Raw genomic sequence first — 19,873 nt, 5'->3', positions numbered from 1 at the left:
CTTCCACCTCTTGTGGAGCTTTACTCACTAGTTCTATTTTGGGAGTTTGGACTTCATTATCTTTTGACTCTAAGGATAGTGAGTTTTCAAATAACTCAACGTCTTTGGATTATATAATACTGTTAAACTCTAAGTTTAGGAGTCTGTAGGTTTTATTATTTTGTGCATACCCTAAAAATTAACTATATCTAGAACTCAAGTTATCCACACAATTTGAAACTATAAGAAGTCATGCCTAAAACATGTAAAAGCAGTTGGTGAAGCCTACATAAGTTTTGAAATGGCCTGAAATTTGTTTTAACCCCTCATCTAAGTGGGACACACAAAATGAATGGGTTGGATGTCTGAACGACATCTCAATGTGCCCTGTAAACAAAAAAAGGTTTCAGTTAATGGACATTCACTCTCAATTGTTGCCTATGGTGTAGACCACCTAAGTCTTGAATTAGCCTAAGTTTTAAGCCTGTGGCCCACCATGAAAGGGTGCATTTAATTGATGGTGAACAGTGCATCTAATTAATGGTGTGGATGTCCGAAACACATTACAAAGGAATTTAATGAGCTCAACCTCATGGGAGGCTCTTATGAGATCAATCTTATATAACTTTTTTTCTTTTTTCTTTTTCCTATATGTGTATGTCCCTTTTAAAAAATATTCAATATGATTAGGAGTGAAAGGATTTGAGAAGGATGTTTCCTTTTCCCTTGAGAATACTTCAGCCTATATATAATGGAGAATGCTGATAGCAAGATCCAAAGTTATATATAACCTTTTGAAAAATATATATAATAAGATGACATGTATAGTTTGAAAAATACAGATAGCAGTATACAAAGTTATATATAATATTATAATAATATATAAAATATGCAAATTTTATAAAATATAAATAAATCCAAAGTTATATATAATATTATAAAATTTATAAAAATAATATCTAAAAGAAGTAAAACTTACAAAAGATAATGGCCCATGCAGGTCTCGAACCTGCGACCTTCGCGTTATTAGCACGACGCTCTAACCAACTGAGCTAATAGGCCAATTGATTTTCTTTTTATAATAAATATATTATATTCAAAATTTAATTTGATTTGATAAATTATTAGAATCTCTTAGTTATGAAAAGTGATCTCTTAAACTGCATTTTTTTACTACTTTTCAACACAGCGTGCATAATCTAGATATAAAAACCAAACTAGGGTTAACTTTAGTTAATGATCGTTCGAAGTTAGGGGACATGATCTGGACGGTTAGTTTTAAGTTAGAAGTGTGCCACCTGCAACTATTTTTAGTGCGGATATTTCAACCATCACCCAAGGGGTGGCAATGGGTCCTGTTAGGGATGCGTCGGGGTCAGCCCCCGCAAGGCTCATTTATTAAACAGGCAAAATATTCACGCCCAAATTAGTTAAAAAATCATGGAGCCCAGCCTGACACGTCCTTACCCATTCAATTGTGAATGGGTACAGTCAACTAGACTAATTTGACCCAACCCATCATGACCCATATCAGGTTTACAAATGGAATATGACATTAAGGCTATAAGCAACTTAATCTGGATAATAAATACATATAAACACACATAATAATAATAATAAGAATAACTATAAATAAAAACTTATATATATATATATATATATTCTTTATTTGGTTTTGGATTTTGGGTCAGTTCAACTCATCTGGCTTGGACAGGGTTCAACCATGCTCTACCAATTTACTTAGTATAATGGATGATACTACCGCAACTACACACACACACACACACACACACACATATATATGGAAAAGGTTCTATGCGGTCGAGCTCATGGGAACCTCTCATGAGGTCGAGCTGTGTGGGCCCCACCGTGGTACGTGTTGAACATCTACCCCATCAGTCAGATGCACCATTCGATGGTGGGCCTAGGGCTTAAAAATCCCATATATATATATATATATATATATATATATATATATATATATATATATAGAGAGAGAGAGAGAGAGAGAGAGAGAGAGAGAGAGAGAGAGAGAGAGAGAGAGAGAGTCATGCTCCCCTGCGCACCTATGCACGTGCGCACCTTTGCATACGTGTTATGGGTGTCTAATCTGAACGGTCCATGTGATGGGGAATCCCATGAAACCTCACATGAGCAATTTTCACCCTAATCTAAAATTCTTGTGGGCCATAGCAAAGAGAAATGCAAATCAAGGGAGGAAACTGTTTTAATTTTTCATGGCCCATTAAAGTTCTAGATCAAAGCAAAACTTGGTCCTGGGTGGTTTCACGAGGTGCTGCTTCACATGAACGGTTCAGATTTTGGATGTGTGTGTGTGTGTGTGTGTGTGTGTGTGTGTGTGTGTGTGTGTTTGTATATATATATATATATATATATATATATATATATATATATATATATATATATATATATATATATATATATATATAGTCCTGGTCTCCTGCGCACCATGCCGCATCGACCTTAAATGAGAGCTCCTTCTTCCGTCATTAGATCCCCTCATCGACCGGGATTTAACAGCCATGCGCAAGAGAGAGTCTCCCGAAGGAGGACTCGCGCAACACTTTTTTCGGCGAGAATTTTTTTTGCGGTTTGGCTGGTGATGCTGCCATCAGCTGTGGTCGGTACTATGTGGACCATTTGTTTTATCCATGCCGTCCATCCATTTTGAAAGATAATTTTGTGATATTATCTCAAAAATTAGATACATATAAATCACATGTGGACCACACCATGGAAAAACAGTTTTGATTGAATTTTCGTCGTTAAAAACCTCCCAGGATGACGCGGTTTGGCTGGGGACGCTGCCATCAGCTGTGGTTAGTGCTATGTGGACCCATGATGTATATGTTTTATCCATGCCGTCCATCCATTTTGAAAGATAATTTTACGATATTATTCCAAAAATTAGGTATATCTAAATCACACGTGGAACATACCATGGGAAAACAGTTTTGATTCAATTTCCGTCATTAAAAACCTCCTAGGGTGATGCGGTTTGGCTAGTGACACTGCCATCAGCTGTGGTCCGTGCTCTGTAGACCCCATGATGTATAAGTTATCCACGCCGTCCATCCATTTTAAAAGATAATTTTATGACATTGTCCCAAAAATTAGGTATATCTAGATCACATGTGGACCACGCCATGGGAAAACAGTTTTGATTGAATTTTCGCCATTAAAAACCTCTTAGGGCCCACTATAATGGCTATTTGACATCTAACCTGTTGATGATGTCATACAAACTTGGATGAAGGGAAATAATATATATTAGCTTGATCTAAAACTTTGTGGCCCCCAAGAAGTTTTTAAAGGTGGGCGTTCAATTAACACTGTGCGGTCCACTTGAGATTTGGATCAACCTCATTTTTAGGCTCATACCAAAAAATGATCTGAAAGAATGGGTGGACGGCATGGATAAAACACTAACATCACGATGGGCCCCACAACCTACCGTCCGGGCGGGGTTAGGACGCAATCCGCCTCCGGCAAGGATGCGTGCGCAAGGATGGGGATGGGGATGGGAATGTGACAGGCTGCGAAAGCCTTTCGTAGTAAGTTCCTGCGCTGGGAGCATAGGTGGGCCCACCGTCATGTTGTTCAGGAATCCACTCCGTTCATCCGTTTTCTGAGATAATTTCAGGAGATTAGACCAAAATTGAACACGATCCAAGACTCAAGTGGGCCGTACTAAAGGAAAATGTATTTAGGGAAATTCCTACCGTTGAAACCTACCTGGGTTAAACATTGATGTTTACATCCCATCCATACCGTTAATAACGTCATTCGCATGTCCTAAAATGAACTCACAAAACTGATGGACGGTGAGGATTTCTCACAAACATCCCAGTGGCCCAACTGCGTTCCCAGCGCAGGAACTTCCAACGGTAGGCTTTCGCAGGAAATCTGCGTCCCTGACAGGCTGGCTACTGAAGTGACGTCACCTACTTCTGTGGGCCCACCATGTTGTATGTGTTGTATCAACACCGTCCATACATTTAGAGAGATCATTTTAGAGCATGGCCCAAAGAACGAGGCAGATCCAAGGCTGGGGTGGACCCCACCACAGAAAACAGTGATGAGAGTGACACCCACCGTTGAAACCTTTTGAAGTTCCACCATGATGTTTATTTGAGATCCCACATGTTCATGTGTTAAAGCAGACATGAAAGAAGGAAAACGCAAATATTTGACTCAAGGAAAACTATCACGGCCATTAGAACGTTTTGATGGTGGGTGGGGTTCTCTCAAGCTTTGGATCTGATTCATTTTTTGGATCATTTCTTAATATGATCTCTCCAAATTGATGGACGGTGTAGATAAAAAACATACACCGTGGCATGGCCCACAACATTGAGAGACGCCACTTCATTAGAAACCCGTCGGATGCCGAGAAAGATGCCGCGCGAGCCCTCCTTCAAGGATACTCTCTCTCCTCACGGTGCTTGAATCCCAGCCGATAGGAGGATCTAGCGGACAATATGGAAGCTCGTATTTAAGCATGATGCGGCATGGTGCGCAGGAGACCGGAACTCTCTCTCTCTCTCTCTCTCTCTCTCTCTCTCTCTCTCTCTCTCTATATATATATATATATATATATATATATGGGAAATGGTTCTATGCGGTGTGGCTCCACCGTGATGCATGTCGAACATCTACCCCATTAGTTCCATGGTGGATCTCGGGCTTAAAAATCAAGTCAATCCATGACTTGTGTGGGCCACACCACATGCAAAAGTTGAGAGGGTTACCTTCCCATTAAAACATTCATAATTATTTGTTGGGCCAACTGAGATGTGGTTCACAAATCCAGCCCATCCATTATGTGTGTTCCACTTGGATGAGGGATCAAACCAAGTTTCGGATGCATCCAAATTTTAAGTAGGCCCCACCAAGTGCTTTTATATGTTATATATACACACGCACGCACACTGGGAAATGGTTCTATGCGTCAACCTCATGGGAGCTTCCCATGGGTCGAGCTGTGTCGGCCCCATTGATGGGTCCCCTTTAAATTATGGGATATCCCAAAAATCAGTTGTATATGGAATTCATGTGGGCCATACCATCTAAAATCATATGAAGACATGCCTAAAACATATAAAATCACTTGGTGGGGCCCACTTGAGTTTTGGATGTGGGTGAAACTTGGTCTAACCCCTCATCCAAGTGGGACACACATAATGGATGGGATGGATTTGTGAATCACATTTCAGTGGACCCAACAAATGATAATGAGTGTTTTAATGGGAGGATAACCCCTCTCAACCGTTGTATGTGGTGTGCCTACCCAAGTTATGGATTGATTTGATTTTTAAGGATGTGGCGCCCACCATGTAATGGTGCACCTGAATAATGTGGTAGATGTTCGACACACATTGCGGTGGGACTCACACAGCTCGACCTCGTGGGAAGTTCCCATGAAGCAATATACATAGGAAATGGTTGAGGTCGAACTCATCTGAACTTCTCATGAGGTCGAGCTGTGTGGGCCCCATCATGATGTTTGTTATACATCAACACCGTGCATTTTATGGATTCCCTTTATTTTATGGGATATCCCAAAAATGAGCCGTATATAAAATTCAGGTGGGCCACACCATCTAAAACCATGTGAAGACATCCTAAAATATATAAAAGCACTTGGTGGGGCTTAGATGAGTTTTAGATGCGGTTGAAACTTGCTGTGATCCCTCATCCAAGTGGGACACACACAATGGATGGGCTGGATGTGTGAACCACATCTTAGTGGACCAATAAATGATTATGAATTAATGTTTTAATAGGAGGGTAACCCCTCTCAAATTTTGTATATGGTGTGGCCCACCCAAGTCATGGATTGACTTGATTTTTAAGCCCATGACCCACCATGGAATGGTGCATCTGAATGATGGGGTAGATGTTCGACACACTTCACGGTGTGGCCCACACAGCTCGACCTCATGGGAAGTTCCTATGATGTTGACCTCATGGTACAATATATAAAATTCAAAATAAAACCTAAAATAATGTCACATGCAAGGGGGTATAAAACCTCTAACGCATGTTTTTCCTTGCTAACGATGTCTCACTTCAGTGGAGCACTGGAGCCGTAAAAATGGTGGGCCATGCCATGAAGAACAGCTAGATCAAATGCCCATTGAGTTGGACCATCAGCTGTCCGTCGGCTGTCCATTGATTTCAAATTTCAACAGGGTACCCAACCTGATGAATGGACCATCTTGGTTTCTGCCAAGGGTGATCTCTGTGGTGCATTCCTCTTGCTATTTTAACCATATGAAGAGGGCCCACTATCCGATTCGCATTTAATTTGAGTTAAACATGTTACTTGTGCAATTTGTTTAGCACGTGCATTTCATTTAGCATGTCAATATGCCTGTTTGGCCGGACCAATCCCACGGTATTAGGAGGGATGGAATCACGGTATCCCGGGATATTCATGACGAGCCAAACAGACCTGGTGAACTTCTCCTGGGAATATAAGCAATCCCTTGATCTTAAAACAATCCACTGACATCACCATCATTACCTTAAAATTGATCCCATCCCTTGGTTGGACGGATTAGAAGGTAAAATCCTGGGATATGCCGGGTGTGCCAAGCAGACCTAGTGAACTTGTCCCAGGATATAGCAATCCCATGGATCTCAAACCATCATTACCTTAAAATCCATCCCATCCCTCCTAATCTCATGAGATTCTTCTGGCCAAACAGGCCCCAAGGATGCATGTACTCTCACCGAATGTGATTTATCCATGCCGTCTATACTTTTTTCCAGCTCATTTTAAGAGTTCATCCTAAAATTGAAGCATATCCAAAACTCAAGTGAACCACACCGTAGAATTTCCAGTGAAAATAATGATTTCCACTGTTGAAACCTTCCTAGGGCCTACAGTGATGTTTGTTTGTCATCCAACCTGTTTATAAGATCACAAAGATGTGAATGACGGGAAAAACAAATATCAGCTTGATCAAAAACTTCTATGACCCCCAAAATTTTTTTTTTTTTCAACGGTACACGTTTAATTCACACTACTTCCAGTGGTGTGGTCCATTCGATTCACACTACTTCCAGTGGTGTGGTCCATTTGAGCGTTGGATATGCTTCATTTTTTGTCTCAAGGATAAAATTATCAGGTAAAATGGGGGGGAATCAAAGACACAAATCACTGTGGCCCCATGGAGTTTACTTAGTACGCAATCCGCTTCCGGGTCGGGTTGGAGCTGAACAGTCTCACAGTTGCATCGCAAGCCACCCGATTAATATACTGCTTAAATTTTGAGCCCGGTCCAGCCCTCAGACCTACTATTTCAGTCTAAACCCGCGCAGAAGCGGGCCAAGCTGGAAAGCCTGGCCGGCCAGCCGGGCCCATTGGCAGCCCTTCCAACCGTCATCCTATCTCAAATACAAAATGCACCCTCGAGACTTCACACGTGTGATAGATACTAACCGTTTTTCTAATGAACTTGGCGCCAAGGACATGGGAAGAACACAATCAACGGCTAGCTTTCTTCCCTCTACCTCATCAATCGCTTTCCACCAAAACCCAGAAGAGAAATTCATCTCTTTCCTCAAATTCACCACTCACATCCATCAATTCAATCGAATCCTCGCTTATTTCTTCGCCAATGGCCTTAAAAACTCCAGCTTTCTCGCCACCAAGCTTGTCGATTTCTGGAGTTCTACTCATCGGATGCAGGTCGTGTTGGAATATTTGGTTAAATTAAATAAACTATTAAAATCGAGAACCAAAAAAGAAAATAAATTTTTTGAGAAATAAGAACTTATTGAATTGAGTCGAGGCGTGACTGAGTCACGTGGCTTGAAATCGAATTTGCTTCCCTTAGACAGCGTTTCCAGAGTAATCGATCTCCAGGATACAACGACTATGACCCGGTCCCAGCGGTGCACTCACTGTACACGGGCTCGAACCACTTGCAGTTTAATCCGAAAGTGCTGAGTTGACTCAGCGATGAACTCAGCAGAAAATGCTTAAAACCGAATATCAGAGAGTGTTTTATAAGAGAAGGATTTTTCATATATTTGAAACTGGAATCGGATGTCTTTTTATAGACTCCGAAGTGGTGCATAAGCACCCTTTTCAAAAGGTTAGGTCCGTTGGGTTTAAACCCAACCGAGGCGACCAACCGGAAGGGACGCATCTCTCTGGTTTAAAACGAAAAGGCGCAAGTGCGAGTACACTCCCGCATATACAGTCCTGCGAGTACCCATACACACACCCACGCGAGTACACACACACCGCACCCGCACCCGCACCCGCGCCCGCGCCCAGCCCAGCCCGTCCCGTCCCGTCCCGTCCCGTCGCGTCGCGCACGCGGACACGGACGCGGACGCGGACACGGACACGGCGCGCGCGCGCGTGTGTGGTTAATGGCATAGATTAGAGCTATTGGCATAGCCCCCCCACAGGACCAAATTCACATGCCCCCTGAAAGGGGCTCAAGCCCTAAGCAAAAATACTATCTTATATACAAGATAGTTAACTTTGTGAAATCCGATGTGGGACAAAACCCCAAACTCAAAAGTACTACAATTTCAAAAATGGAGGGAAATTACCGAAAATTTGAAAATTCAAATTTTACTACTATTTTAAAACAAAATATAACAGGTCGCTTCTTCGATCTTTCAGCAGATTCCCCACCCAAGTTCCTTCCTTTGGACGGCCATGATAAGGGGTTTCTCCCAAAACGGCTCTTATCGCCTATCAATACTCTTCTTCTATGAAATGCGCTGCCAAGGCACCATACCGAGCCACCTCACATACCCTTTTGTTTTGAAGGCTTGTAGCAGCGTTTTGGCTATCTTAGAAGGAAAGCAGATTCATGCCCAGATCTTAAAAACTGGCTTTCTGTCCGATGTTTACATCCGGAACAGCATTCTTGATTTGTATGTGAAATGTGAGTCAATTAGAGATGCATGTCTTGTGTACGAAGAAATGCCTGAACGGGATATTGTGTCTCACACCTCGATCATTTCTGGGTATTTTGGTGTCAGAGATTCGGTCTCAGCTCGGTTGGTTTTCGATGTGGTTAAAGGCGCGGATGTTGTCTTGTGGAGTGCGATGATAGCAGGATATGCTCAGAATGGCGGTCCCAGTGAGGCTTTGGCATTGTTCAAGCAAATGCAGAGTTTGGGAGTGAAGCCGAATTCAGTCACAATGGTGAGTGTGGTGTCCGCCTGCACTCAGATGGGAGATTCTGAGAGGGGGAAGTGGGCGCATGATTTCATGGCGAGGAGCGGTATGGAGATGAATATGATAGTTTGTACCTCTTTGTTGGATATGTATATTAAAGGCGAATTCATCAATGAAGCTCGTGAAATGTTTAACCGAATGCCGGAAAGAGATGTTGTTTCTTGGAATTCTTTGATTAATGGGTATGCGAAGAATGGTTATGCGAATGAGGCCTTGGAAGTCTTTAGAGAGATGCAGGATTCTGGAGTGGAGCCGAATAAGGTCACGTTTTGTAGTGTTCTTTCTTCATGTGCTCAACTTGGAGCAATTGCAAAAGGAAGAGAAATTGATTACTTGTTGGAGGAGATGGGAATGGTGTCCGATTTATCAGTAGGAACCGCCCTTTTGGATATGTATGCAAAATGTGGGTGCCTGATGGATGCCTGTCGAGTTTCAATAGAATTCATCCAAGAGATGTTGTCATTTGGAGAGCCATGATAAATGGATTCGCCTTGAATGGCCATTACCAAGAAGTGATTTCTCTGTTTGGGCGAATGTTCAAGGAAGGGGTTCAGCAAATGAGGTCACTTATCTGGGTATATTGACAGCATGTTCACATGGAGGCATGATTGATGAAGGACACAGGCATTTCAGTTCCATGATTAGACACCATTGTATTCAACCTGGAATGGAACACTATGCTTGTACGGTAGACCTACTCGGTCGAGCTGGACAGATTGATGAGGGTAAAAGGTTTATAGAGGAAATGCCCATTGAACCTAGTGCTAGCATATGGGGATCTTTGCTTGGTGCTTGTGCAACCCACAAAAACATCCAGATTGGTGATCAGTATGCTACTCGACATCTCATTGAATTAGAACCTGATAATGATCTGATTTATGTGTTTTTATCAAACATATATGCGGGCGCGAGTAGATGGAAGGATGTTGAGAATGTAAGGATGAATATGAGATGTTCTGGCACTCGGAAGACTCCTGGATGTAGTTGGATTGAGGTGGAAGACAAGATTCATGAGTTTCTTGTGGGAGATTGGACGCATCCTCTGTATCCGCAAATGTACAGGATCTTGGATTGCTTATCGAAGCAATTGAGATTGATTGAGGAATTTTCTTTTCAAGAAACATTCAATACATTTGGCTAATTCTGCTGGTTCTCTTTAATTGCTCTGCACGAGTATGATGATTCTCTATCATGATCTCTCCAACTCAAAATGGAAGGCATGCAAAATGCTCTTGCCACTACCTAAGCTACCAATTTTGGCATTGGATATAGCATGTGTACAACTTCTGTGCTCAAGGTGTATTGATCAAACACGACCAGCCACTGATGCAAATACACTACCAGTTTTGAAGTTTTTCGGGATCACATGTTCACATGTGCTATATTTCCAGCTCATGAGACTAGGGTTTGGTGCATTTTGGCATAATATAGTTTCATGAAACATGATCAAGGCAAGCAGCACGGATTCATGTGCAGGAGAGGGAAGCATCTGTTTCTAAATGTTAGCGAGTATAAACAGCTAGGAAGCAGGAGAGCACAAGTCCAAAGCATGATCCGAAGCTAGAGCAGTGCTAGAGTAGAAGGTTCATCAAAAAGACTATAGTTTCGTGGGGCAATTTCAAAGTTATGCTGCCAAGAGTATGGGTATGGACATCAACTACTGAAAGTATCGAGTCCATCGATCTTCTAAATCCAAAATTCTCGAGATGAGGTATAGTAAATATAGATGAGAATTTATAAATATGACGTGTTTATAGCCAAATTGATGCAGCTCATTATAAACCAACCTGAGGACCTTGACAACCCGACCCAACCTTCAACTTGCATTGGGTCTGTCAGGTTCTGTTTGACCTGAACCCAAGTTGCAGCCTTAATTGCACATGCCAATTGTACTAGTCCATTTAAAGTAAGGGTTTGATAAAGATTCCTGAAATTTCCCTTCTTAAGTAAAGACGTGTTGATCAAACGTTACAACCGTGCTAGGTCAACTCTTTTTTCTTGCTTTTCGTTCTTTCTTCTTCTTGTTTTTGTGTTTTCCATTCTTTCTCTTTGTCACCAGGAAAACACATGGAACCTTAATTTCAAATTGGATGAATTCGAAAGGTTCAGGATCTAAAGAATTTAATATCCACTGCAGTTTTAGTAATAATATGAGTGGTAACAAAGAATTAGTTAAGATTGTTGATGAAGAAGTTTCTCAAAATGGCTACTATCGATATCTTGGATTGATAATTTATGACAATGGAGAGATTGGGAAGGATGTTGCCCATGGAATTCAAGCAGGATGGAAGAAATGAAGATATGCATATGGAGTTTTATGTGATTGTCACATGTACCACTCAAACTGGAAGGAAAATTTTACAAGATGGCTATAAGACCACCATGCTTTATAGTATAGAATGTTGAGCAATCTTAAGGAAAAACCCGTTCATAGGATATTGAGATGTTGAGATGAGTGGCAAGAGAAGGAAGGATAGAATAGAATAAGGAATGAATGCATTCAAGGGAATTTAGGAGTAGCTAAAATAGGTAATAAGACAAAGTAACATAGATTTAGATGATTTGGTCATGTGCAGTGAAGGAAAAAAAAACTATGTCAATTAGAAAGAGTGAGATGATAAAAGCTGAAATCTCTAAAAGGCCAAGGAAAAAGCCCAAAAGGACATGGATGGAGATAATAAGAAATGATTTAATGACTTATAGTCTAACTGAAGTTATAACCCTTAATAAATTAGAATTGAAGAAAAAGTCTCATGTACCCAACTCCTGTTGAAATTTTGGTTTTGAAAAAATAAAATATTTGAAAATTTCATTTTTCCGCCAAAACGTTGTCGAAATTTTCAAATGAAAAGTGTGGTTTTCTTTAGTCCCACATTAGAAAGGAGGAAATATGTTTTGTATTTTATAATTGGACGTGTGTGTAGTATTCTTACTTGGAGATTTTGAGATGCTCGGGTTATGCACCAGAATGCACGCACACGCGATCGGGCATGGGCGTGGGTAGTGTGGCTATAGTGGCACTAGATGGAGCACTTTGCACGTGTGCATCGTGTCACGAGACGGTGCCAGGGGTATGAGATGAGCGGTCAGATCTATCGATCCAAAACAGTCAGCGATTTTGAGAACGGTCCGAAAATGGACGGGCTTTGATGATCCAATGGTAAGATCTTTTGATCCAACGATCTGAAACAACCCGAATTGAATATCAACGGTCAGAAACATTTTTCAAACGTTCTGAACCATTGATGACCACCTAGCAATGGTTCACTTCCCTGGTGCCTATATAAACTAGACCATTCCGGTCCACTCGAGAACTATTAATCCTCAAGAATCAGTGAGATCCTATTTTTTGAGTTGGGTCGCTACTAGTGTGGCTAGCACATCACCAATAGAGTCGTCATTTCATGGACGTTGGGATCATGGGCTATATTTGACTCGAGGTCCTGCTTTGCTCCATAGGTTGCCTCTTTCAAAGGCCTTTTGCGCTGGTGATTGATTGATTATGTTTGACCAGAGTCGCCACTAGCTAATTTCTTCATTTCTATAGTCAGCTAGACCCTATAGGAACATTAGGGTAGAGATCCGAAGATTTCTTGCCCTAAGATGACTATTTGGTTCTGTGATTAAAGATTTTAAGTAAGTGATCGTGATTACAAAGAGGGAAGGTGTTAGGAACCCGATTTGCCCGTACAGATGTGCGGTCTCTACTTCACAAGATATTAACTATTTGTGAGGGTTATGATTTTATTTTCGTATGCAAATGTATGCAATGTTGGTGACAAAATATGAAATAATTGACAAGTTTTTTGTTGGGCAGGATCCAATTAAATCGGCAAGCCTCAGAGTATTCTTCCGAGCCAATATGGTGCAAAGTGTGTTGGAGGATGAGGTGAATGTTATGCTATGCAAATGCTATGGGCTAGATAAAGCTTGATTGAAAATGGTGGGGTGAACGGTACTGTTACAAGGATCTTATTGAGTGGCTTGGATTGAACTTGAATTGACTGAAGAGGCTAGTGTTAGGGCTGGACCCTGGCTAGTCTCTCTTTTTTTCTCACTCTCACTCTCCTTGGTGGGAGATGCTTAAGGGGTTTAGGATGCTTTTGGGTTGGTAAGGGATGAAGAATGAGTGATGCTTGAAATGTAAAGGGAATGTGTGTATTTATAGCCCTCCAGCCTGATTTTCTAGTAATTCTTATAAAGCTTGATATTAAAGAGGGTTTGGATGGTTGTGATTTGAGATTACCATGTAGCAAAATCTCATGTGTTGATTTGAATGGCATAAGGTGTAATTTTGGCTCAAGAGAGGAGAATCAGAGTACTTTCTGAATTTTGCACATGTATGAAATAAGCAAGGAGGAGGAGGACAACAACACATGAGTTAACAGCTGGCCGAAATACGACTAGTGCCATGTGGCGAGCGACACCCTGGGTACCGCTTGTCCTTGCTTTTTTTGCTTCAGCATCAGAGGTTGGTTCATCTCGTACACATGGACAACTTTGGCTCTCCAAAGCTGCCTTGCTGCTTCCCCTCCATTTTGGATTGGGCTTTGGAATGGGCTAAGTTTGACAATGTGAGTTGACTGGGTAGGCTATGTGGGCTGACTAGGTGAGTTGACTCGAAGGTTAACTCTATAGGTTAGGTTTTTCGTAGGGTTCGGGTTTGGGACTAGGTTTAAGGGTATGTTTTAGGATTTCTGTTCGATCAAGCTTATCTCAAGTTAGGGTGTATACACCTACCTTTTCACAAATTGCTTAAACGCTTAGCACAATTGATGGTTGAGAGGTGATCCTTAGCACAATTGATGGTTGAGAGGTGATCCTGTATGTAGTCTCCAATCCATATGCTTCAACGTGATGGGAAACCAACTATTTAGTCAAACCTTGAGTCGGGTAGACTCTAACAGACATCCGCTTCATAATTTAAATACATTAGGCATATACCTTTAAGGCTGTCCGCTGATAGACTCGGTGCATCATACAACACCACCGACATGAGAAGCTCTGCGCGCCCTACCACAATGTATGTGTTTATATATTCGCAGTCTATTTAAATTTTCCAGCTCATTTTATAGCATAAGCCTAAAAATGAGACAGATCCAAATCTCAAGTGGACCACACCACGGGAAACAGTGGCGATTCCACATCACGGGAAATGGTGGTGATTGAACACCCACCATTAGGAACATCCATTAGGAACATCCTAGGGTCCAATGTGATGTATTCCATCCAACCTCCGGTTGATTTCGTCACAGACCTGGATGAAGGAAAAACACACACACACACACACACATACACATATATATATATATATATATCAGCTTCATCCAACACTTTTGTAACCCTCAGGAAGTTTTTATTAATGGTGGGCGTTCAATCACTACTTTTTTCAAAGGTGTGGTCCACCTGAGATTTAGATTTGAATCTGCCTCATTTTCGTATCATGCACTAAAATGAGCAGGCAAAATTGATGGAAGGCGTGGATAAAACACATGCATCGTGGAGAGGCCCGCGGAGCTTTTCCAGTGGCACTGTATATACGTCTGTCGGTGCTGTGTGCCCGCTCACCGTCCAGAAGCAAGGACGGAAACTTCTAGGTGGGCCCCACCATATTGATTTATTAGGTGGACCACATGGGTAAGAAGATAATGGATGGTTGCCAGTGGTACACAGTCAACATACAGGAGCGGTGCATTTGATGAGTGAACCAGCCTGTTATTTGGGCCAGGCCATCTATATGTAGGACCTGACTAATGAGTGGCTAGGACCTTGCCCATGTGGCGGATGTCGGCAGACACGGCTCTAGTGCCGAAGGAAAAGCCATGTGTTATTAGAGATACAAGGTAAGCACATGAGGCATGTGAGATGAGAACATCTTTTCTGGAAGAATCATATAAGCCAATTGTTTTGAGGAACAGAACCTCTAGCGATGCAAGTAGAATGAGATTTTTACATGGGAGCATCCCATTTCGGTGTACCTGCTATCAAAGCAGTTGGTGGAATGAAAGGACCAAATCCATTGAGTCAGATTTCTTATTTATGAGATTCATGGACAGCTTATTAAGGTAGATGGTATACCTACTTTCAATAATGTTTTTTTTTTTTTTCTTCTTCTTCTTTTTTCATGGAGAGAGAGAGAGAGAGAGAGAGAGAGAGAGAGAGAGAGAGAGATTTTCTGGTGGTGCCTTGATGCCTTTTTTGTCTCACATGGAGTTGAGAGAAAGTTTCACTTGATTTTGATTTAAAAAAGAAAAGAAAAAGAAAAAGAAATGTGTAAGCAGCTAATCAATGGATGCTGAAAGTTTCAGTTAGGTGGCATGATTAACGGAAATGATACGCAAATAACAACTCCTTAGTCTTATATTCAAATGAAATAAAGTAGACCGCTTGATTTGGACGTCCAGACTTTTTTTTTTTCCGTTTGCGAAATACATATGGAAATTTGAATCTGTCAAATTTAACAACTGGTAGAAGATTTTCTCATTGCATATTTGGCCATTTAAAACAATCCCTTTTCGAAAGAAAATTCTTTTTTCCACAAACATATGGAAATTTGAAACAGTCAAATTTAACAACTGGTAGAAGATTTTCTCATTGCATTTTTGGCCATTTAAAATAATCTAAGAAAAAGAGAAAGAAAGGAATACATGATAGTATTTTTCAAAGTCTTGTTTGGTGGGCCCTCCGATTTAAAAGAGATAAAAGGGGGTCTTAAGACAGTGGCAAGTTAGGAATCGTGGGGAGGTTGCAAAAAAGGTGTTTGCAATAAGCCCCCCTCTTTTAAAAGTAAAACAAACAGTACAAACTTGTAATAGTTCATTACCATTTTAAAAAATGATGGTTATACTTTTCAACTGTACACATGGCAAACTTGTACTGAAATTCACACCATCTAACCTAAAAATTGCACTTATACAATGAAGTAAGCGTCTGATTTCACCTTGCAATTTGGGCTATTGTCTGTTTCTCTTTTTTACCATCCACTCGATGGGTATTAATTAGATGGTGAGGATTCTTTTGATGGGTGTGAATTTAAAGCAATTCACCTACAATTGGATGGCCTGGATTGCTGTACATGAGTGCGGCATGCCAAGAGTATTAGTCACCACCATTTTCAAAATGTGTCACAAGTCTAACCTCTGAATGTAAATAAAACTGAAAAAACTTGATACTTTGGCTGATGGTTCATATCTCTTGCACATTGAATTATACACGCGTGGCCCACGTATAACTCAAATTACACCAGCCAAAATATTGGATGTCATCATTGATGGGTCATAAAGAAAAACTACATTTAAATGATGTCCCGCCATGCCCACACACGGAGATAGAATGGAAAATAAGTTAGTGAGATGGAAAATAAGTTAGTGATCCAAATTCAACAAGGATTTGTCCTTTGATCCGCATTTAAGGCCCCTGTTTGGTAGATGCTTGAAAATCAGTTCTTCTCATTCAAGCTTATGGAATTACATATTAAATATCATGATATATTACAAAAGTATGATTAACTACAACTAGAGGCTTTAAGACAATCAAATTTATGGTAGTTTATAATTTTTTAGTACAAGTGTATAATATTGTGAAAAAACATTCGCATACAATTGCTGCAGGCTAAAAAAAAAAATAACAAAAGGAAAAGAAATGAGCCAAAACCTTAAAAAAAGTAAAAAAAAGAAAATGGAAAAACCAAGAGACCGAGTCATGGAGATGTAAGTGATTCACAATGTGTCTATATCTACGTGACAACAATGTCGAGCCTTCTTTTTTAAATAAAATCAGAGAAAATATAAATATACGACTTGCTTTTCTTCCACTCTTCCTTGGTACAAGAAATCTCTTAAAAAAAGTATTTTAGAAGAAGATGTTCACTAGGCTTCACCCGCCAACGTTGTTAAAATCGTTATCATATTGCGAACTGTAGTAGCAGTTAAATCATATCAAATCGACAAATCGTAAAGAAAAGAAAATCATAATTTTCTTTAAAATTTGAAAAAATATATGAAAAGTATAAATACATCAGATTTTTAAAAAACTTATCCATATTTGCTGTCAACGTGCACCAAATAATACCATGTCATGACAGTGTTAAAGAATTATTATTCCTCTTCTTCTTCTTCTTCCTTTTTTTTTTTTTTTTTTTTTTGGGTCTTCTAAGAAATTTTTTCTTAAAGGAACATATAAGAGTCCTTCAATAATTTATGCTTTTGTTACCTTTCTTAAATGTAGGATCATGGTAGAAAAGCAGTTTTTGATACTGTAGACCGATGAAAAAATATTTTGATTTCTAAACATTGTTCCATAATACAAATAAGTCAGCATGTTTGTAACCATTCATAAAAACATTACAGGTAAGTCCTACATCAATTTGGTGTTTCGACCAGTTAAGAGGTAAGAAATCACAAAAAATCATATGAATTGAAGAGATTATACATCATTTAATCTCTTATAAAGAACAAATAAAATAATTTAATCCTTAAAACCCCAACTAATTTAAAAACATAAAATGAAAGCCAAATAAAGCTTAAAATAAAAGAAAAGTATAATTTGAATCGTAAATTGAGATATGAATAGTAAATCATAGGATTCATATAAAATGAGATTCGATGTTGGGATTCAAATTGTTTTGCTTAAGATTTAACTAAAATCGCATATCGTAAATCGTAAATCATAGAATTTTGACAACATTGTCACTAGCGTATATAAGTACATATGTATGAAGAGAGGACACACACAGAGAAAGAGAGAGAGAGACGTCTCTCTTGCACTACCTCTACACAAGGAGGCTTAGTCTCTTCACGCACTGACTTGACGTGAGGAGACTAGAGAAAGACTCCTGGTCTCCTCATGTTAGGGCAATCTCTCCCCTCTGCCTCAACATATAAATCATCACACTTTACCAACCTATCAAATAAAGGCTTTTGTTCATGTTGATGTGCCTGATTCTGTACATCTGGGAGATGATTATGTGATGTAGAGTGGGCTGCGGGTAGTTTCATGGTCAAGATGGATCAGAAAAGGTCCGGTCGATGACAGAAGTGATTTGGACTGTCTGACCTTAAATCGGGCGTATCTCATTATTTGGAATGAGTTATTAAGCGTAAAATATATGATTTTGGGGTAGAACAATCTACTTTAGCCACCCAACCTACTACGCCGGGTTGCGCAAGCCGAATTTGCGAAATACCCCTAGATCGACGGTCGTTTCCCTGTTTTAATTCCATTTTTACTATAAATACTAAGTTTTAGTTTGATTATAACTCTTCATCCATTGGGCTTTATGTAACGCCTTGAAAATCGGAGGTCGAGCAGGAGCCCAACTCCCGAGTCGTAAAACATCACTTATACAACATATATGATGATGATTGAATGTTGTCTATATTAGTGCATTAAACATGAGTGAGATTATACCAAATCAGTATATCATACTCCAGAGGCAGTTAAATAACGCAAGTGGAAGATTGAGAGATGTATATAAGCATATATGGAACGTATAGATCATTGCTGGTCTCCAGAGTATGAATACATTGCCAGGTCAAATAATTACATGTATTAGTTCAAAATACAAAATATCAAAGATAGTCCAACTACAAATGATAAGCCCTGTAGCCCCCGTCGATCAGGAAGGTCTAAGTAAACCCGCCTGATAACTGCATATAAGAGAACTCCTCCTCCTCGTCGTAGAAGTCAGGCTCCGCCTCATATGTTGCGTCGCCATCTGCAACTAAGACAGAGTCTGGTTGGTGTTTAAAACACCGTCCTAGAACATGAGAGTGAGTGATCAACTCAGTGGAACTATAAGGCAAATGTTAACATGTTATCAATTCAATCAAGCAGAAATGATAAAGCAGTACAACAATCAAGCCCTAAATACTCTTGTTAATACAAAGATGGTATGATATGATGTATGCCCTCGCCCGCACTCCCTCAGCTTCATCTCACGGTCGCGGCATACACCACTCCAGACACATGCTACTTCCTCGCCAAAGCACTATGCAATGTAATATTATGATCGTGTTAACCAAGTTCTTACTTTGGTTTATTCATACAGTATGGTTGAGAAGTTAAGGTACCTCCCTTATATTAATTCCCAAACAATGATCCATTCTAGGGTCATCAGTTCTAGTAAATCTCATACGATGTTGTAGTTTTAGGTCACTACAAATGGCTCGTCACCTAATCAGTGTAGGCCTATTTTATACTCTAGTTACTACGAAAAGACTCGTCGCCTCAACACAGTCTCAGAGTATGCTCGAGGTCACTATAAAGGGCTCGTCACCTGATCAGTGTAGGCCGACAGCTTAAATACAGTGTCTCATACTACTGTATTCGGCTCACGAGGCGGTGTTGCTCACTGGTCACTACGAGGAGGCTCGTCGCCCCAGCGTAGGCCGACAGCTTGACTATGGTGTCCCATACCACCATGTCCGGTTCATTAGTCTTAGCGGATCGAGATACCAAAGTTAAACGGATTTTTCACTGGTGAGTTTGGTAACTTAGATTCAAGCAGTAGCGTCCATATATGGTGAACATAGATCGGGCCAATCGGGTTACTTGACAAGCTCGACTGGTACGAGCATACGTCGAGCCGATTGACATAGAGCGCGTAAGCACTCCACGTGGCTTAACCATTGACGACTAGCAGTGTACGACTCGGATTCC

General features: G+C 40.4%; 1 non-coding gene and 1 pseudogene across 1 annotated transcript; one reads left to right on the top strand and one right to left on the bottom strand.

Annotated features, from left to right (window-relative positions):
• Positions 1-967: 967 nt before the first annotated feature.
• Positions 968-1,041, bottom strand: TRNAI-AAU (transfer RNA isoleucine (anticodon AAU)). The gene has a single exon. It is a non-coding gene; the product is annotated as a tRNA-Ile (tRNA).
• A 6,290-nt stretch (positions 1,042-7,331) lies between these two features.
• On the top strand, positions 7,332-11,154 carry LOC131229073 (pentatricopeptide repeat-containing protein At1g08070, chloroplastic-like; annotated as a pseudogene).
• The last annotated feature ends 8,719 nt before the right edge of the window (positions 11,155-19,873 follow it).

Source organism: Magnolia sinica, chromosome 16, assembly GCF_029962835.1.
Source record: "Magnolia sinica isolate HGM2019 chromosome 16, MsV1, whole genome shotgun sequence".
In the NCBI taxonomy this organism is placed as follows: Eukaryota; Viridiplantae; Streptophyta; class Magnoliopsida; order Magnoliales; family Magnoliaceae; genus Magnolia; species Magnolia sinica.
This window is presented reverse-complemented; position numbering and strand designations above follow the sequence as displayed.